The sequence below is a fragment of the Raphanus sativus genome, unplaced genomic scaffold, assembly GCF_000801105.2.
Source record: "Raphanus sativus cultivar WK10039 unplaced genomic scaffold, ASM80110v3 Scaffold0776, whole genome shotgun sequence".
NCBI classification, from domain to species: domain Eukaryota; kingdom Viridiplantae; phylum Streptophyta; class Magnoliopsida; order Brassicales; family Brassicaceae; genus Raphanus; species Raphanus sativus.
Window position 1 is genome coordinate 1 of NW_026616092.1, and position 18,057 is coordinate 18,057.

General features: G+C 48.3%; 1 non-coding gene across 1 annotated transcript; it reads right to left on the bottom strand.

The window, feature by feature from the left end:
• Positions 1–9,472: 9,472 nt before the first annotated feature.
• On the bottom strand, positions 9,473–9,579 carry LOC130503028 (small nucleolar RNA R71). Its single transcript, XR_008940601.1, has one exon. It is a non-coding gene; the product is annotated as a small nucleolar RNA R71 (small nucleolar RNA).
• Positions 9,580–18,057: the final 8,478 nt, after the last annotated feature.

Below are 18,057 nucleotides of genomic sequence, written 5' to 3' on the forward strand. Positions count from 1 at the left end.
TTCCTTCGGCTTGTGCGTGTTTTTGCGTTCTTTTTAGTTTTCCGTAGGTTTTTCCTCGTGTAGAAAACGTTTCTAGCCGTTGATTTCGAGATGATTAATCTCGAACTTAATATTTTTCCAAGGTTTCTCGATTAACAATTAGTCTCTCGAGGTTGCTCTAACATCTTTCATGTTTTTCCGAGACTTTCGGACATCGATTTCGTCTTGACCGATTTTGACCCCAACAGTTAGCCCCCAGCTAGCTAGGAGCCGTAGGGTTTGTAGGTCCTAGCTTGCGGTATGGTTCGTGAGGAAAGTATGGAGACGAAATCGTGTCGAAGGTCGGGGTGAATAGTCAAATCCTTGCCTATAAAGACTTGTGAATTCTTTACCATTCTTATTTCACCCAAGAATCTTAAGTTAATCTCTCTCTTGCAAATTCTCTCTCTACCTTAAGAAAAGAATGACTTCAAGATCAAAATCCTCGAGGAGGCAGTCTCACTCGTCTTCGGATAGTTTCCATGCCGAGGAGGAAGTTCCGAAACCCGAGGTTCCAGAGATTGACAGGAGCGCGTATTGCGACGCCGTCTTCGGTTCTGATGCTCCCCTTCCCGTGATCCCGATTCCCCGGCGACCTCTGAGGGCGCGTAAGGAAACTGACTCGCCGAGCGAAGTATCCCCTGAATATCTCGGAACTCTTCGAGAGTTTTATGAGGTTCCGAAGGGTTCATGTTTCGCATTGGGAATGAGAGTTCGGAGCATCCTCCGAAGGGTTACTTTACTTGCTACGAGGCGTTCCTGACGCAATGCCGACTGTGGTTCCCAATCCCTGGGGTCATTGTTCAGGCTCTCGACCGTTTCGGAATCGTAATCAGCCAGCTGAACGTGCCGGCTTTGGAAAGCTGGCTTGGCGTTGTGATTTTGAGTTACGAGTTAGGGATGGACCTTAGCCCTGCTGACTTCGAAGGGTTGTGGAACTCCAAGACGACGAGCATCAATGGAGTATACTCCATGAAGGCGAGGACCAATTTTTCGGTAATCCATGGAGTCACCTCGCACGCCAAGGATTACGTTGACCGTTTCTTTTTCGTGAGGATAGATGGAGAGTCTGTCGAGGAAGGCTTTCTCCACCTATTCCCGACGGACTGGTTGTACCAACGAGGTAAGATTGTCGCATCCCCTTTCTTAGAATCCGAAAGCGAAGGAACAGGTGTCTCGCGCATGTTCCTTCCGATCTTTCGACCAAGAGAGACATTTTTAGGACAATGCCTTGTTCCTGGAACTCCTTTACTCTTGACCGGATTCGAGGGGCGGTCGCGCTTCACCGATCGCGAGGCGGTACGCGGCCCTGTGTCAATGATAGATCCTACGTTTTTGCCCCTTCAAGGCGGAGGCGGAGATCTCGGAAGGATAAAGGGATTGCTTTCGAGGCCTCGTCGGGAAATGGTGAGCTGCCGAGATACGATCCTGACTTCACTACAGAGAATCAGGGTGTTCCTCCCCGGGTGACTTCTTTGATGAACTCCCTCCGGCGTTTTCCCGTGACGAGTCTTTGGACAACGAGGAGAGGGACAAGGTGACTGCGGAGGGTGCTCGCTTGGTCAACGAGGTTTGTTTTCGAAACTTGAGTAAATCCCCTTTTCTTTTTATTTGACCTCGACTTCTTTGCAGGCCGTGAGAGTGTGGAACGCATCGATCGATGGAAGTTTCCGTACTGCCCGGCTGGCCCGTTTCAAAGCGGAGGAAACGGAAAGGGAATTCGCCAAGTATCGGTTGGAGGTGGAGGAGCAAAAACGCCGGCAAGCCGAGGTCCAGGCTCGAGCCCTCGTTCGTGCGGAAAGGAGCGGGCGGAGAAGAGCTGCCGCCGAGCTGAACCGAAGGGCCGAAATTTTCTCTACCGAATTCGAAGCGTACAAAGAGGCTCAGGACTTTGTAGGCGATTTTCGCGAGTGTCGTGGTTCGGTCGGTACTCTACACAAGATGCAGCGTGAGGGTTTCTCTCTTTCCGGCGAACTTGCCGCGATGGATGGCTCGATGAGAATATGCGCTAACGCCGAATCCTTTGTTCCTCCGATCGAAGGGAGAATTCGAGAGTTGTGGAATCCTATCCAAGTCTCGGAAGATACGGCGGATGTAGGCGCGGGTTTGAATGCAGGCGACGGGGGTGAAGAGGTCGACCAGCCCGACTCCTCGTTTGGAATATCTCTAACCGATTGTTATGCATTCGATTATAATTTGTGATAGGCCAAGTGTGGCTGTTTGTATGTATGTGTTGCGACCCTTAGGAGGTCGCGTGACTTTGTGTTTCTCGGGATTGGCCGTTGGTGGCTTTTGAATCCCTGCTATGAATGCTTTTATGAATTCTGCGTTTTGATTTATACTTTCGTCAAGTGTAGAGGGTTTGAATACGTGCAGTCACTTCGTATTCAATCTCTTTTTTTTTGTCGCTTGATCCGTAGGTTACTTTGTAGCGAACGTTAGGTTTGTAAGCGATAAGAGGCAAATTTTGGAATCTCGTATTCTGGATACTTATGCCTATGAGATGTCTTAGATACCAGCAAGGCCGGGTTTAGGGCAAGACCTAGGTCTACTTTCGGACTGAAGCTGTGCGATGACAAATCGGCTTTCGTTTTGCCTGTTTGCGATTTCGACCTGACTCGTACCGTTTTAGAATCTGCGAAGTGCTTATCGGCTTATATGATTCGTTTGGATACGAGTCGAGCTACTTCCTTTACGAAGAGCTAACCAAAATTTGGATTTTTTGTATAGCGCGCTATGGTATCCTTGTCGGATGCAAGAGGACTTCGTTAGAAGCCAGACTACGAATTTGATTGAGTGAAACGTTTCTATGTTTTTCCGTCGGGGCCAATCGACGGAAATGAACTTTAGAGTCGCGGACAGACTGTTTGATAGAGTTTTTTAGAGTCGCGGATGGACTGTTTGGAGGAGAATGGAGAATCAAGACTTTTCGGGAACTAACGACGTCTCGCGTTCCTCAAAGATATGATTTTCGTTTTCCGTAATGTTTATGCGTTGAGTAAGCATTTGAATTAAAGACTTTATAATGTAGAGTACATGTGAAAAGTATTTTTGCGGGAGTACAAGGATGTTTGTCCCCATCTTCCCCCCCCCCTTTTTGGTGAGGGGGATAGCTGAACTCGTCGGGTTGCGACGAGCTGCCTACGTACCTCTTGCGAGGATCAAGCCATCTCGTAGTTCTGTTTCTATCGCGGTTGCTATTACTCCACGATTTCCGGCGCCTTGACTGTTTCAGCTAAGTCGGTGGTCGCGTTGGGAGTTAGGTCATCCGTTCTTTCGGCGATGGACTCGAGGATTTTCCCGCTATCCTGAGTTGTGGCCTGTTCGGACAAATCCGAGCTGTTCTTTGCTGAGTTCTCGGAGATACTCAGATGCTTCTTAGTTCGCTTCGGGTTAGCTACTGGGGCGTTCCGATTGCTGCGCAATTTATGTTCGGCCAGGAAGCAGAGTCGCGACTGTTTTTGGCTTCCCCAGATTACCGCTGTTCCAGTCGGTGTTGGAAACTTGACGCTGAGATGGTAAGTGGACGGGACTGCCTTCATGGCGTTTATCCAAGGAGTTCCCATTATGGCGTTATAGATAGCCGGGTTATCCACTACCGCGAATTCGACGATCTTCGTGACTTCTTTAGCCATGACCGGGAGTCTGATTTTTCCGAGGGTCATGGACGTGACGCCCGAGAATCCAGTCAACGGTCTTGGTTCTGGGATGACTTCTCCGAGGGGTATGTTCATCCTCTGCAGAGTGTCGCGGAACATGATGTTGACCGTGCTTCCTGTGTCGATGAGGATGCGGCCGACTTCGAGATCCTGAATCACCAAGTCGATGACCAGAGGATCGTAGTGGGGTTTATCGAGTCCGGCCGTATCCTGTTCCTCGAAGATGATTGCGTGATTGGGAACGTCGTCCTCTGGACACCATCCGGGGCTTGTTTCGGCCCTCCGTCCGTAGGCTTTGATCGACGAAACGGAGTCCTGGTAAAAATGCGATCCTCCGATGATCATGTTGATCCTTTGGCGGTTGTTGTTGTTTCCTTCGCCGTCTTGTCTCCGTCCGCGTTTTTCGCCCGATTGAGTTCCAGGAGCGTTATTCTCGGGATTGGCTCCGTCGGTCTTCGGCGGACGGTCAGAATCTAGGAGCAGGTCTTTCACGCTCCTGACCGTTGCTAGTTCGCCGGCAAGCAGCTTCGTAATGAGTCTAGCGCCGAGGACTTTGCAGTTGGCGGTGGAGTGACCTCTCGTCTGATGGAACTCGCAGCTGGAATTGTCCTTGTACGAGTTCCGCGTCCAAGTGTTTCCGGCGGTCCTTCCTTGTTCGGAATTGACGGCGTAGTTATGTTCGCCTTGGACGTCTTCCCCTTCGTGATGGACGTACTTGTCGTTACGAGAGGTTTTCTTCTTGCCGGACGCTTTCTGCGGTCCATGCTTTTGCGCTAGGACTTTCATCTCTTCTTCCATGATGATGAAATCCGTCGCCTTGTGGAGAGTGTCCTGGATGGTGCGTGGCCTCTCCAAAGAAATCCACTTTCGGAATTTCGATTTGTACCAGAGGTTTTTTCTCAGGGCGTCGATGGCGACTCTGTCGCTGAGGCCTGTTACCCTGGACATCACGAGTTTGAACCTCCTTATGTAGTCGCGGAGCGGTTCATCTTCCTTTTGAATTAGACTCCAAAGGTCTACGTCGGAAGTTTCCCTGTCCATGAACATGGAGAATTGCTTCAGAAAAGCTGAAGCAAGCTGGCGGAAACTTCCGATGGAGTTTCTTTTCAAGTGTGAGAACCACTCGAGCGCAGCACCTCTGAGGTTCTCGACGAATAGGAGACAGCAGCCGACGTCCTTTTCCCGCTCCGGAAGTTTAGACCTCGCCATCGCAATCTGGAAGGACTGCAGATGTGCCTTCGGATCTGTGGTTCCGTCGTAGGTGGGAAGCTTTATTTTCCCGGGATCTGAGACTCGTGCGTCCGTGATTCGAGAGGTGAACGGAGTCTTTCTCGATTCCTCGAGGAGCAGGTCGATCTCGGGGGCAGTGCTGGTTGCGTGGTGAATCTGCGATTTTACCGCTTTCACCTCGGCTGCAGTTTTTGCGATGTACTCGCGCAAATCATGGATCTCGTTGGCGCCGTTCGCGCTCCTTTGTCTACGTTGGCTGCGATAGGCCCGAGTCTGGTCTTCAGCCAACCTCTCTTGCTCTGACCAGTAGAGGTCTTCTTCCTCTTCTGTCATGGGTTTTTCGAAGGCTGCCGCCAGTCGAGCTGACTGACTTCGGGTCCTTCTGTGGTGGATGTCGGCGTCTTCGTCGGACGGATCCGATTGATCGCTGATATCCAGATTGATTCTTTCGACGTCGTCTCCTTCGTTTTCCCTTGCGGGAGGTGGGAGGTTATCCGTCGTTTTCTTCTGCCCCGCCGGAGTGGTATCGTCAGGGATGAGTTCCGGGGATTTTCTCGGGGCATCTTTTTCTTGGTCTCCGGCAGTTCCGAAGTCGAGCCTCCTGACACGCCTCACCTTGGTGGATCCGCGCGGGAGTTTGCTTTTCGCTGTTAAGGTATTGACCTGTTTAGCGAGTGAAGCCATTAGTTTCTCTTGTTCTTCCGACCGTTTCTGGGCGGTGGCGAACAGTTCCTTCACCTGGTCCAGCATCGCGGTGTTTGCCTCGGCAGTGACCGTCGATACGTTTCCGGCAGGAGTCTTCTCAGCGTTGGCATCGGCGGCTGGTCCGTCGTGCGTTTGCTTGTCTTTTTCCGCGTTAGCAGACATGCTTAACTGGGCGTGCGTAGTTGCGAGAAAGATAAATCCGTGTATCCCCTCCTTCTAGCGCCAAACTGTGGGAACCGAAATTCGCACTGTCGATTTTAGTTAAGTTTAAACGTAGGAAAACTAAGTTGACCTAGTTTTCCCCGAGGATCCCGGCTATCTGCTGGGCCACGCACGACGAAGTTAATACGAGTTTAGTTTGGGAATAAATGCGTAAAATAAAGAGAGCAAAAGAAAGAATCTTATTTCCGAATTCGCGGAGAGCGTTTGAACAACAGGTCGAGATCTCGGCCGCAAGAGCTGTCGATCGTCGCTAGTCTCAAAACCTAGATCTAACCTAGTTGAGTCGCAGCTCGCTAAAAAGGAAATAAAAGCCTAAGTTCTAAGTTGCTCTAGAGTGGTTTCTTTCTTCTGATTTCGGATCCCCTTCCTCTGCTCCTAGCCTTGCTTATATACTCCCATATGACGGTCTATTCTTGATGGGCTGAGTCTGCCGCGAGCTGGGCTTTTTCCATTTTCGTCGGCCTTCGTGTTTATCGGGAAAGTTGACATTTATCCTTTCGGAAATTTGACATTTATCCTTTCGGAAGTTTAACATTTATCTTGTTATGTGAAGATAATTGTAAACCGTCGTATCTATCTTTTAGAAAATCGTAAATGGGCCGTCCGATCGGGTTTGGTCCCTTTCGGGCCGTCTTCCGAACTTCGGTTGTTTTTTACGATTTCTTTGAAAGAATGCTCCTACTTGGATGTCGAGTCTTTCGGAAGATCTTCGATCCATTGCTGAGGCGAATGGTGTTTTAAGATAACCATCACCGTTTTATACGAAGTCTTTCTGTCCGTTGACGTCTTACGGGTTCTCCGAAATCTTGGAGCAGGAAAAGGAGTTTTGTTTGCGGGATCTCGGAAAGTCGCAAAACACGGATTTCTGGCGACCCGGGGGCCTAGAACTTACGCACGAAGACTAGCCGCCCGACGACCCGAGCCAGCACGGGGCTAGCCACCCGGCGACCACGGCTGGCACGGGCGTTAGCCGCCGGCGGCTACGGCCAGCACGGGGGCTAGCAGTCCGGCGGCCACAGCCAGCACGGGGGCTAGCCGCCCGGCGGCCACGGCCATCACGGGCGCTAGCCGGCGGCGGCCACGTCCAGCACGTGGGCTAGCCGCCCGGCGGCCACGGCCAGCACGGGCGCTAGCCGCCGGCGGCTACGGCCAGCACGGGGGCTAGCCGCCCGGCGGCCACGGCCAGCACGGGCGCTAACCGCCGGCGGCCACAGCCAGCACGGGGGCTAGCCGCCCGGCGGCCATGGCCAGCACGGGCGCTAGCCGGCGGCGGCTACGGCCAGCACGGGGGCCAGCCGCCCGGCGGCCACGGCCGCGACCGGAGTCGGCTGCTCGGTTCCTTCGGCTTGTGCGTGTTTTTGTGTTCTTTTTAGTTTTCCGTAGGTTTTTCCTCGTGTTAGAAAACGTTTCTAGCCGTTAATTTCGAGATGATTAATCTCGAACTTAATATTTTTCCAAGGTTTCTCGATTAACAATTAGTCTCTCGAGGTTGCTCTAACATCTTTCATGTTTTTCCGATTTTGACCCCAACAATTAGCCTGTTCGGACATATAGCAATATCTTGATGATTCATATCAAACCAGAAGAAACTAAGACGTAAGAAGCTTGAATTGAAACCATTTATAAGTGTAGAATTACCAGGAAGTTGAATAAATCTCATAAGTGTTATGAGGAAGAAGCTATCACACTTTCTATTCAGATGATTCCAGATTAGCATGTTCGGACATATGGTAATATCTTTGATATATGGTGTTTGTCACATCATTGTATATATGTTTTCATTTGTTTCATGTCACTAATTCGTGTCAGTCTAGTCCTTTTTGACCTTTTACAGGTCTGGAGTTAGCAGAAGAGAGAAGAGAAGGTGCATGATGAAAAGATGTCCTTTTGGAGCAATCCTGCGGAGAACACTCAAGTAGAACAGTCCCGAGACTGTTCTCTCTCAAGTGGAACAAGCAGGCGGAGTGATTCGGAGATTGTTCCCGACGAATATGGAAACTCTTATTTTGGGAATTAAAGCCCTGTTGCCCTAATCTCTTTTCTTCTGATTGGCGCCTCCATATAAAAACGCCATCTATCTTTTTACTATTTTCTTACGCTAGTTTTACAAGAGAACACTGTGAAATTGCGATCTGCAACTTGTAAGGGAGAAGAACCCATCTCTCATAGAGAAGATCATCTTAACCCTTTTGTTTCATACTCTGTTCTTATGCAATTTTATTCAGGATTTATGTCTTTGTTTATTTGCATCATGATCGAGTAGTAGCCTTGCTCGCCTAGGGTTTTTAGGGTGTTGAGACATGAGCTAAACATAGATAAGCGATTCATAACTGTTCTTCATTCATACTGTTCTTACTGCTTTCATTAACCTGATCACTTGATGTTGATCACTAGTTCATCGCCTAGTTAACGCTTAGGAGATAACTTGACATGTATTGAATGAGCTTATTATCCCTAATCAGCGAAAGTAGATATTAGGGTGATAAGTGAACTGATCGGACCTGTTCTCTAAAGCTTGCAATCGATCCTCATCCCAACGACAGTTAGGTGGTGAGATCGATCTGCAAAGCGATCACTGCCACGACAGTGGAGTGTTCCAGCTGAGTGATCCGAGTTCTAGAAAGCACTTCATCACGCTTGAATAATTGTTTGGCTCCAATTCAACACCCAATGAAACACTCTAGGCTAGCTCTTGTTTAATTGAATCAATCTCGTGTTTTATTTGCTTGTTAACTATCGTCACCTTATAACCAAATTCATATCTTCATCTTAGCTTGATTTCGGAACTTATAGAACTAGAGTGTAGACTGGTTCTCTGGATTTGAATCTCAAGTACTACAATTGCAACTGTTAACTTGGCAGTAGCAAAGATTCATTTTTAGTGTATCAAGTTTTGGCGCCGTTGCGACGGGGACCAGATTTTTTACCTCTAATTTTCGGTTTCATATCTAGTCTAAGATATCTAACTCGTGTTTATTTCTTTGTTTCAGCTGATGATCCAGGTGCATGACCAGTAGACATACTCGGAGCAACGCACAAGGACCATTGCATCAGCATACTAACGAAGAACTAGCGAGATTGGAACGACAGAACCGTCAACAGCCGAGATCTACGAACACCAATATGGGTGATCGCCAGGATGATCTCACTGCTGCGTTTGCACTCATGCAACAGGAGATGCAGCAGATGCAGCAAACGATCCAAGCACAGCAAGCTGCTGCCGAGCAAGCTGCTCTGAATGCTGCGAACCAGCAGAACCAACCGGAGGAAGTTGTCCAGATCGGCCAGAGAAAATTACTGCGCAATCTGCCTGCTACGCGATCTGCCATCAACCCTCCACCGTGCACTAGGCAAGACTTCGAGATCAAGCCAGCCTTGATAAGTCTAGTGCAAAGGAAGATCTTCAATGGACTTCCTGCTGAGATACCGATGGACCACATCGAGCACTTTGAGAAGATGTGTGGTTTCACTAAAGCGAATGGAGTACCACCCGATTACATCAAGTGTACTCTGTTCCCTTTCTCTCTTGATGGGAAAGCTGCTCGCTGGCTAGATTCCCTACCCACGGGATCACTCACCACTTAGAACAAGTCCGAGATGCCTTCTTAAGCCACTTCTACACGAAATCGAAGACGGCAGCTCTGAGACAAAAGATCGCGACCTTCAATTAGCTAGTGGATGAGCCGTTTTGCGATGCATGGGAGCGATTCAACGTCTACCGCAGAGAATGCCCACATCACGGTTTTGAAGAAGACTATCTGCTGGGAGTGTTCTACGATGGAGTAGGCTGGGAGTACAGGAACGCTTTGAATACAGCCAGTAATGGAGATTTCATGACCCAGTCCACTCAAGGTGCCTTCGAGTTGAATGAAAACATGGCCTCAAGCTCAGCTGATAATAACCGCGAGACTGATCGCACTCAGAAGGTGAAAAGCGTTGATAACAGCAAGATTGATGAGCTCTCTGCCAAGGTCGATCAGCTGATTAAGAGCAACCAGAACCAGGTCTTCATCATGGAAGAATCCCCTCAGGATAAAGCAACTGCGGAAGGCACATCAGAAGCAGATCAGTCAGCTGAGGATCAGCATGAAGTGAGCTATGTGAATGGGCAAGGATGGCAGTTCAAGAACTATCACCCGAACCCTAACGTGAGGAACAATCCCCACCTGTTCAATGCCCCTAAACTAGACGATAAAGCTCAAGGCAATCAGGGTCAGAACAGTGGATACCAAAGGCCTTATGGCAATCAGGGGAGAACCTTTGTCCTCAACCCGGCTCAGAATGCCCAGTTCCACAGCCAGAAACAGCCGGTTATGACGTCTGTGACCGGCTCAGACTGCTTCGCATGACGTCATGAAGAGCCTCGCAAATATGATGAGTCAACTGCTCCAAGGTCAGCAGATCCAGGGAAAAGCACTGAACCAGGTCACCAACGACATCAACACCAGGATGAATCATATGTTCAATGACCTGAGTGCCAAGTATGACAATGTCTCAAGCCATATGAGACAGATGGATATTCATATTGCTCAGACTGCTGAGAGTGTGAAGAGACAGCAAGGAACTCTCCCTGGAAAAACAGATAAAAACCCCAAGGAATGCAATGCAGTGGGTCTAAGGAGTGGAAAGCAACTGCCTGATCTGGACCCCAGAAAATTCACATCGGCTGAGAAAGGAAAGCATAAGTAGTCGGATCAACCACCTAGAGATGTACCCACATATGAGGAAGAGGCAGAACAACCTACTGAGACTGTTCCGGCTGAAGCAGAGCGACCCGCTGGGGTTGTTCCACCGACTGCAGCACCTTCTCCTGCTCGTCAGTATGTACCAAAAGTACCATACCCTGTTCCGGCTAAGGTAACTCGCAAGGATAAGGAAGAGATGAAGTGCATGAAGATGCTGGAAGACTTACCTGTCAAGCTCCCTCTGATGAGTGCGATCCAGATGATACCATCCATGCGTAGCTTTGTGAAGGGACTGATCTCTGGGAAGATATCTGATGACAGCGAGTTCATGATTGTCTCTAAAGAGTGCAGTGCAGTGCTCCAGAACAAAAGGATCAAGAAGCTGGGTGATCCGGGAAAATTTGTCCTCTCGGTTCAGATTGGGAGAACAATCTTCTCATGCTCACTGGTCGATCTAGGGTCAAGCATAAACCTCATGCCATATTCTGTGGCTAAGCGCCTTGGATACACGGACTTCAAGCCTACCAGGATGTCCCTAGTGTTTCCTGATCGATCTGTGAAGTCTCCAGTTGGAATCCTCGAAGATCTTCAAGTTCTGGTTGGGAACACACTTGTTCCTGCCGATTTCGTTGTTCTGGAAGTCGAGGAAGATTCAAATGATCCCCTGATCCTGGGCAGACCATTCCTATGCACTGTTGGAGCTATCATTGATGTCCGACAAGGAAAGATTGATCTCCATCTAGGAGATGTTGTGATGAAGTTTGAGATGAATCAGATGCTCAAGAAGCCGATGTTGGATGGACAAACTTTCACTTTCCAAGAAGATGGTGATCCGCTAGAGCCGCATGAGGGAATGATTGAGGAGATTCTCACCGACGATCCTCTTGAACTCGCCTTAGTCAGAGCTGAAGCCGAGCAGAGCTTAGAGAGTGTTGATTCTGATGCCTATGCAAAGTTCCTGGATTCAGCCATGAGTATTGAAAGGATGGTGGCAAATCTAAGTCTGGGGGAGAACAGCGAGTCCAGCACATCGGCTGGAACAACCGCGCCTCAGAACCCGTCTGTTCCGGCAGCTCAGACCGATGACTCATGGAGCGAACTGAAAGCTCCAAAGGTAGAGCTCAAATCCCTTCCCAACGGACTCAGGTATGCATTTCTTGGACCCAACTCTACATATCCTGTCATTGTGAATGCTGACCTGAACAATGCCGAGACTGCTCTGCTTTTGTGTGAACTGAGAAAATATCGTAAGGCATTAGGTTATTCTCTAGCTGACATACCTGGCATTTCACCTGATCTGTGCATGCATAGGATACACCTGGAAGATGAATCGATGACTTCTGTAGAACATCAGAGGAGGTTAAACCCAAATCTAAAAGATGTTGTAAAGAAAGAGATAATGAAACTTCTAGAAGCAGGTGTGATCTATGCGATCTCTGATAGTAAGTGGGTTAGTCCTGTGCATGTAGTACCTAAGAAAGGTGGGATCACTGTGCTAACCAATGAAAAGAATGAATTGATCCCTACTAGAACAGTCACTGGTCATCGCATGTGCATTGATTTTCGTAAGCTTAATGCTGCGACTCGTAAGGATCACTTCTCACTTCCTTTTATTGATCAAATGCTTGAGAGATTGGCTAACCACCCTTACTATTGCTTTTTAGATGGTTATTCAGGTTTCTTTCAGATTCCCATCCACCCAGACGATCAGGAGAAGACGACGTTCACATGCCCTTATGGAACATATGCATACAGGAGGATGCCCTTCGGCTTGTGCAATGCTCCAGCGACCTTCCAGCGCTGCATGATGTCGATTTTTACTGATCTGATCAAAGACATAATGGAGGTTTTCATGGACGATTTCAGCGTCTATGGAAGCTCCTTTCATGTCTGTTTGTCAAATTTGTGCAGGGTGCTGAAGCGATGCGAGGAGAAGCATCTGGTGCTGAACTGGGAGAAATGCCACTTCATGGTCAGAGATGGGATTGTTCTGGGACACAAGATATCAGAGAATGGCATTGAGGTGGACAAGGCAAAGATCGAGGTTATGATGAGTCTGCAACCACCGACTTTAGTGAAGGGAATCAGGAGTTTCTTGGGACACGCTGGTTTTTATGGGAGGTTCATCCAGGACTTCTCTAAGATCGCGAGACCACTCACTCGGTTGCTCTGCAAAGAAGCTCAGTTTGCCTTTGACAGCGACTGCCTGGCCGCATTCCACACGATCAAGGGAGCTCTAGTCAGTGCACCAGTGGTCCAACCTCCTGACTGGGATCTTCCTTTTGAGATCATGACAGATGCAAGTGATTTTGCAGTGGGAGCAGTCCTCAGACAGCATAAAAACAAGAAGCTTCATGTGATATACTATGCAAGCAGAACCTTAGATGAAGCTCAGTGCCGATACGCAACCACAGAGAAGGAGCTCCTTGCCATCGTGTTCGTGTTTGAGAAGTTCAGATCCTATCTGGTTGGATCAAAGGTGATTGTGCACACGGACCACGCGGCTCTCAAATACCTACTCACGAAGAAGGATGCTAAACCGCGACTCTTAAGATGGATTCTCTTGCTCCAAGAATTTGATCTGGATATAAGAGACAAGAAGGGGGTTGATAATGGAGTGGCAGATCATCTCTCTATGGATGAAAGTGTCAGATGAGACAGTTCTTGACGAGGAACAACCGATGGAATACGTCAACGCGATTGGTCTGTGCAACTTGGAACAGTCGTCCCCTGTCATCAAGGACTGTTCTCGCGTAGAAAGAGCATTCGTTGCAGTGATCCAGAAGCAGTACCCGAACCTTCCATGATTTGCTGAGATTGCCAACTTCTTGGCAGCTGAGAAAGATCCTTTAAGGTTCACTGGGAATGAGAAGATGAAATTTCTAAGGGAAGCAAGGCACTACTTCTGGGATGAGCCGTATCTATATTGGCAAGGCAAAGATGGGATCTTCAGGAGGTGTGTTCCCGAGGCCGATATTCCAGGGATCCTTCACCACTTTCACGGTTCTTCTTATGCTGGTCACTTTGCCACCTTCAAGACAGTTTCCAAGATCCTCCAAGCCGGTTTCTGGTGGCCCACTATGTTCAGAGATGCTCACGCTTTCATATCAAGATGCAATTCATGCCAAAGGATGGGGAGTATAAGCAAGAGAAACGAGATGTCTCAGAACTACATCTTGGATGTTGAAGTGTTCGACTGCTGGGGGATTGATTTCATGGGACCATTCCCAGTCTCTCACAAGAACGAGTAAATCTTAGTTGTTGTGGACTATGTCTCCAAGTGGGTAGAAGCGATTGCTAGTCCAATCAATGATGCGCGAGTTGTAACCAAGATGGTTACCTCCATCATCTTTCCAAGATTTGGAGTGCCTAGAGTGGTTATAAGCGATGGTGGAACTCACTTCATCAACAAGTTGTTCCAAGGATTGCTGAGCAACAATGGTGTGAAACACAAGGTTGCAACCGCCTATCATCCCCAAACAAGTGGTCAATTGGAAGTTTCCAACAGAGAAATCAAGAGCATTCTGCAGAAGACTGTCAACACCACCCGCAAGGACTGGCCCCTTAAGCTTGACGATGCTCTTTGGGCGTACAGAACAGCCTACAAGACCCCTTTAGGGACCACTCCCTATCATCTGGTCTATGGCAAGGCGTGCCACCTACCTGTTGAGCTAGAGTACAAGGCGGCTTGGGCTGTCAAACTACTCAACTTCGACATCAAACCCGCCAAGGAGAGGCGAACCATTCAGATCCACGAGTTGGAGGAGATCAGGCATCTGGCCTATGAGAGCTCTAAGATCTACAAGGAAAAGACCAAGGCGTTCCATGACAAACGGATCATCAGCAGAAGCTTTGCTCCGAACGATCGGGTCTTACTCTTCAATTCCAGGGTTAAGCTGTTTCCTGGAAAGCTTAAGTCCAGATGGTCTGGACCCTTCACCATCAAGGAGGTTCGCCCCTATGGAGCTGTTGTGTTGCTGGACACAAGAGGTGGAGAATTTGTTGTTAATGGTCAGCGTCCCAAGCCATATCTTGCTGACACAACAATCGCTGAAGGTGTAGAGATACCCTTAAGCGATCTATCTCAACCCTAATCGGCTCATTGAAGTCAAGCTAGTGACATAAAACAAGCGCTTGGTGGGAGGCAACCCACTGGTGAATGTAAATATTGTTTTCTTTTTGTCTTTATCATTCTAGGAACTAACTTGCAGGTTGAGAAATCAAGAAAATTGGAGATCACTCCAGGAGAACACTCCAGCGGTTGTTCCACCGATTGTTTCCAGGTAAGTACTCGAACAAAAAAAAATAAAAAAAAAACAAATAAAAAGAAGGGGAAGCGGTTTTGGTGGACCTACTTAAGGCCCAAACACTCCACTCCCCCACTTCATCTCTCTCGCCGCAAACCACCCCCTTTAGAACCCTAAAATCGCAAATCACTCACCTCTCTTTCTCTCCATCGATTTTCGGTTCTCATCTCTTGGGTTCTCTAGAGATTGGTTTTGCAGGAATCACCTATCCAATCAAGGTAATCGGCCAAGAACTCTCCCCCTTTTGCGCATGCAAATCGCGAATTTGGGAATGACTTTTTGAATCCTCTTTTTCATTTATGCTTTGCGATTTCATCCTACTAGGATTGAATTGATGATTGATTTTGAATGGAAGAGGAACCGATTTGTTGATTGTGATTCTTGGTCTTGCGATTTGTACTGTTGAGATTGAGGCTTGTGTAGGTTGTCTAGCAATCGATGGACTTGGGTAAAACAAGAAGATTGGAATGTTCCATCGTTTCTAGAACAACCAACGAACTGTGCTGATATTGGGATCTTGTTTTTGTTTTGCAGATGCCTCCAAAGATGAGAAACGCAAGGGCCGCCAAGAACACAGCTTCTCCATCCGTGAGAGCTCCACCTGGTTACCCATGGCCGAACAAGACCGAGGGCGAGCCCATCGACCTCAATGATTCGATGCTCCTTGACTACAATGTTGAGGGATGTGACAAGGAGTCAGCGGCGAGATACAATCGGCTCCTTCTATCGGAGATCTTGCCCACGCGGTTCGCACACCAGGAGACCTTAGCCGATCTCGGCCTTGACACTGAGGTGTTTGACACGATGCAGGCTATGGGACTCATGCCTCTCTGTTTCCAGGCCCAGGTTCTCTACCCGGATTTGGTCAGGCAAGCGCTCGCGACGTGCCAGATCACTTATCAGAACCCCAATGAGCCTACATACGAGAACTGCTTCTGCTCAATCTCTCTCAACGATCTGAACGAGCTACTCAAGATTGCAGACACACCTAAGGGAGTTTCAGTGGAGAAGAAGTTCAAGCCGGCAGACACCTTTTGGGATCTCATTGCAGCCGGCAAGTTCACCTCTCGCAAGGCCTACCAGTCGCAGATCCGGAACCCTGCTATCCGGATCATCGCCAAGATCGTGTCCAACGTCCTGTTCGCGAAGGAATACACCTCCAAGATCAAGAATGGAGAGCTCCAGGTTCTCTACACGGGACTTGAGGACGAGATGCGCAGAGAGAAGATCACCCCGATCCAGGAAGTCAAGACCAACCCAGGGTTCCATCTCATCTCCATGTTCGCTGAGCGCAAGGACACCTTGATTCGGACTGATGACAAGAAGGATCGTTCCGGCAGTCTGCTCACACCCTTGTTCCAGCACTTCAACATCAACCTCAGCTCCTACACGGTTGTCTCTGAGATGGAGTACATTGATTCTCCATACCTGATCGCATGCCACATCTTGCGCGACGAGAACACCTACAAGTTCCAAGACAAGGAAGGGAACCCTTTGTACTGCAAGCTTCCTATGCCTGGATTCACAGACTTCTTGTCTCTGGAGAACATTGTGTTCTCACTCGGTGAAGAGCACCTCTGCGATGATCCGCGAGCGCCGGTACAGAACGATGATGATGACATGGATGATGTGGAACATGTGCCTCCACCGGCTGATGGTGAGTATGACCTGGAGGACTTTACCGATGTGACTGATGATCACGCCTACAGACGCTGGATGGTTGAGTCCCAGAAGAAGAACAATAGCCTCATGAAGAGGATACACAGGGCGATCACAGGCGGCTGCATTGGATCCCAAGAGGAGTGTACACCGCAGAGAACAAGGCGCCCAGGCAAGGAGCAAGCCGGAACATCCACTGGAGCAGAGAGACTGCCGAGGAACAGGAGGACAGCTGGTCACTCCGGTAGCGGCAATTCAGACTGAGTCCGAAAGGACTATTTCTATCCCTTTGTCTTATCGATCTGAACTATTTATTTTTCTTGTTATTTGCTTTTGTTTGTTGTGTTTCACCTTCCTTTGATTTATTTTCACAACCAGGGATGGTGTGAACCAAGTCTGGGGGAGCAATGTACTATATTCGCTTGTGTGCTTTTTTGAGTAAGTCCTTGTGTCATTTTAATGTTTTTATCGAGTCAGTTTTTAGGATCGAGTCAGTCAAAACTATTGTGGGAATCAGGACCTTATTTTGTGATGCTCTTTAACCACCTCGTGCTTTAACCTTCTTATTCAGTGACCTTAGCAGTGATGAAAGACCCACACATGGACCTGGAACACCCTGACTTATCTCATTTGACACTCCAGAAGTTCTATACCGATCAGGTTACACTGGGCAGACTTAACTCCACTTTATCTGAACCTAATCTGGACTTTAATTCTTCTTGTCATGGGCACTAGATCAGGGTAGAATGAGAACTACACTCAGGACTTCTTATCCGATTTTATCCCTCTTGCTGTTCCTGAGTGGCTAGCTCATCTTTAGCTAGTTCCCACCTTGAACCCTGACCTTTTGTTCCACCCTCATGCATTTGCTTTTCTAGTACTTTATGTGCAGATATGTGCAAAAAGGTCGGAGAGGAAAGGATCGACGCAGTTCTTACTCATTAATGCTCACACAGTGGAAGAAGGCGGAACAATCAGTGCAGACAAGAGAACAACCAGAGTGCCTGTTCCGATACCAAGAGAACAACGAAAGAAGTAAGTGGCTAGAACGAACCAGAATGAATCACCAGTGGCATCATGTACATCACTTGTTACCTCCTTACTCGTCACCCCAGCATTTTGTATTTCAATATATACATAAAAAAAGAAGGGGAAGCGGTTTTAGTGGACCTACTTATGGCCCAAACACTCCACTCGCCCACTTCATCTCTCTCGCCGCAAACCACCCCCTATTGAACCCTTAAAAAAAAAAAAAGAGAAGAAAAAGTTTTTTTTTTTTGCTTTTGTTTTTGATTTCCTGGTGACGAGAAGGGGAAGAATCCATGATGCATGCCACTGGGGAAGTTGAGAAAGTGATGGTGGTTTCAGTGAAGTCTTCTGAAGGGGAAGTTGAATCGCGCAGAGCAGTCCTATGTTCGATCTATCGGAGAGCAGTCCGATCAGCAGAGATGAGTAAGGACTGTGGACCTCAATGGAGCCGTCCTCTCACGACCATTTTGTGCGATATCCTGCATCCGCTCTCGGTAAACCCTAAACACTCTTGAAATCCACCATAAAAGTTAGCCTGTTCTA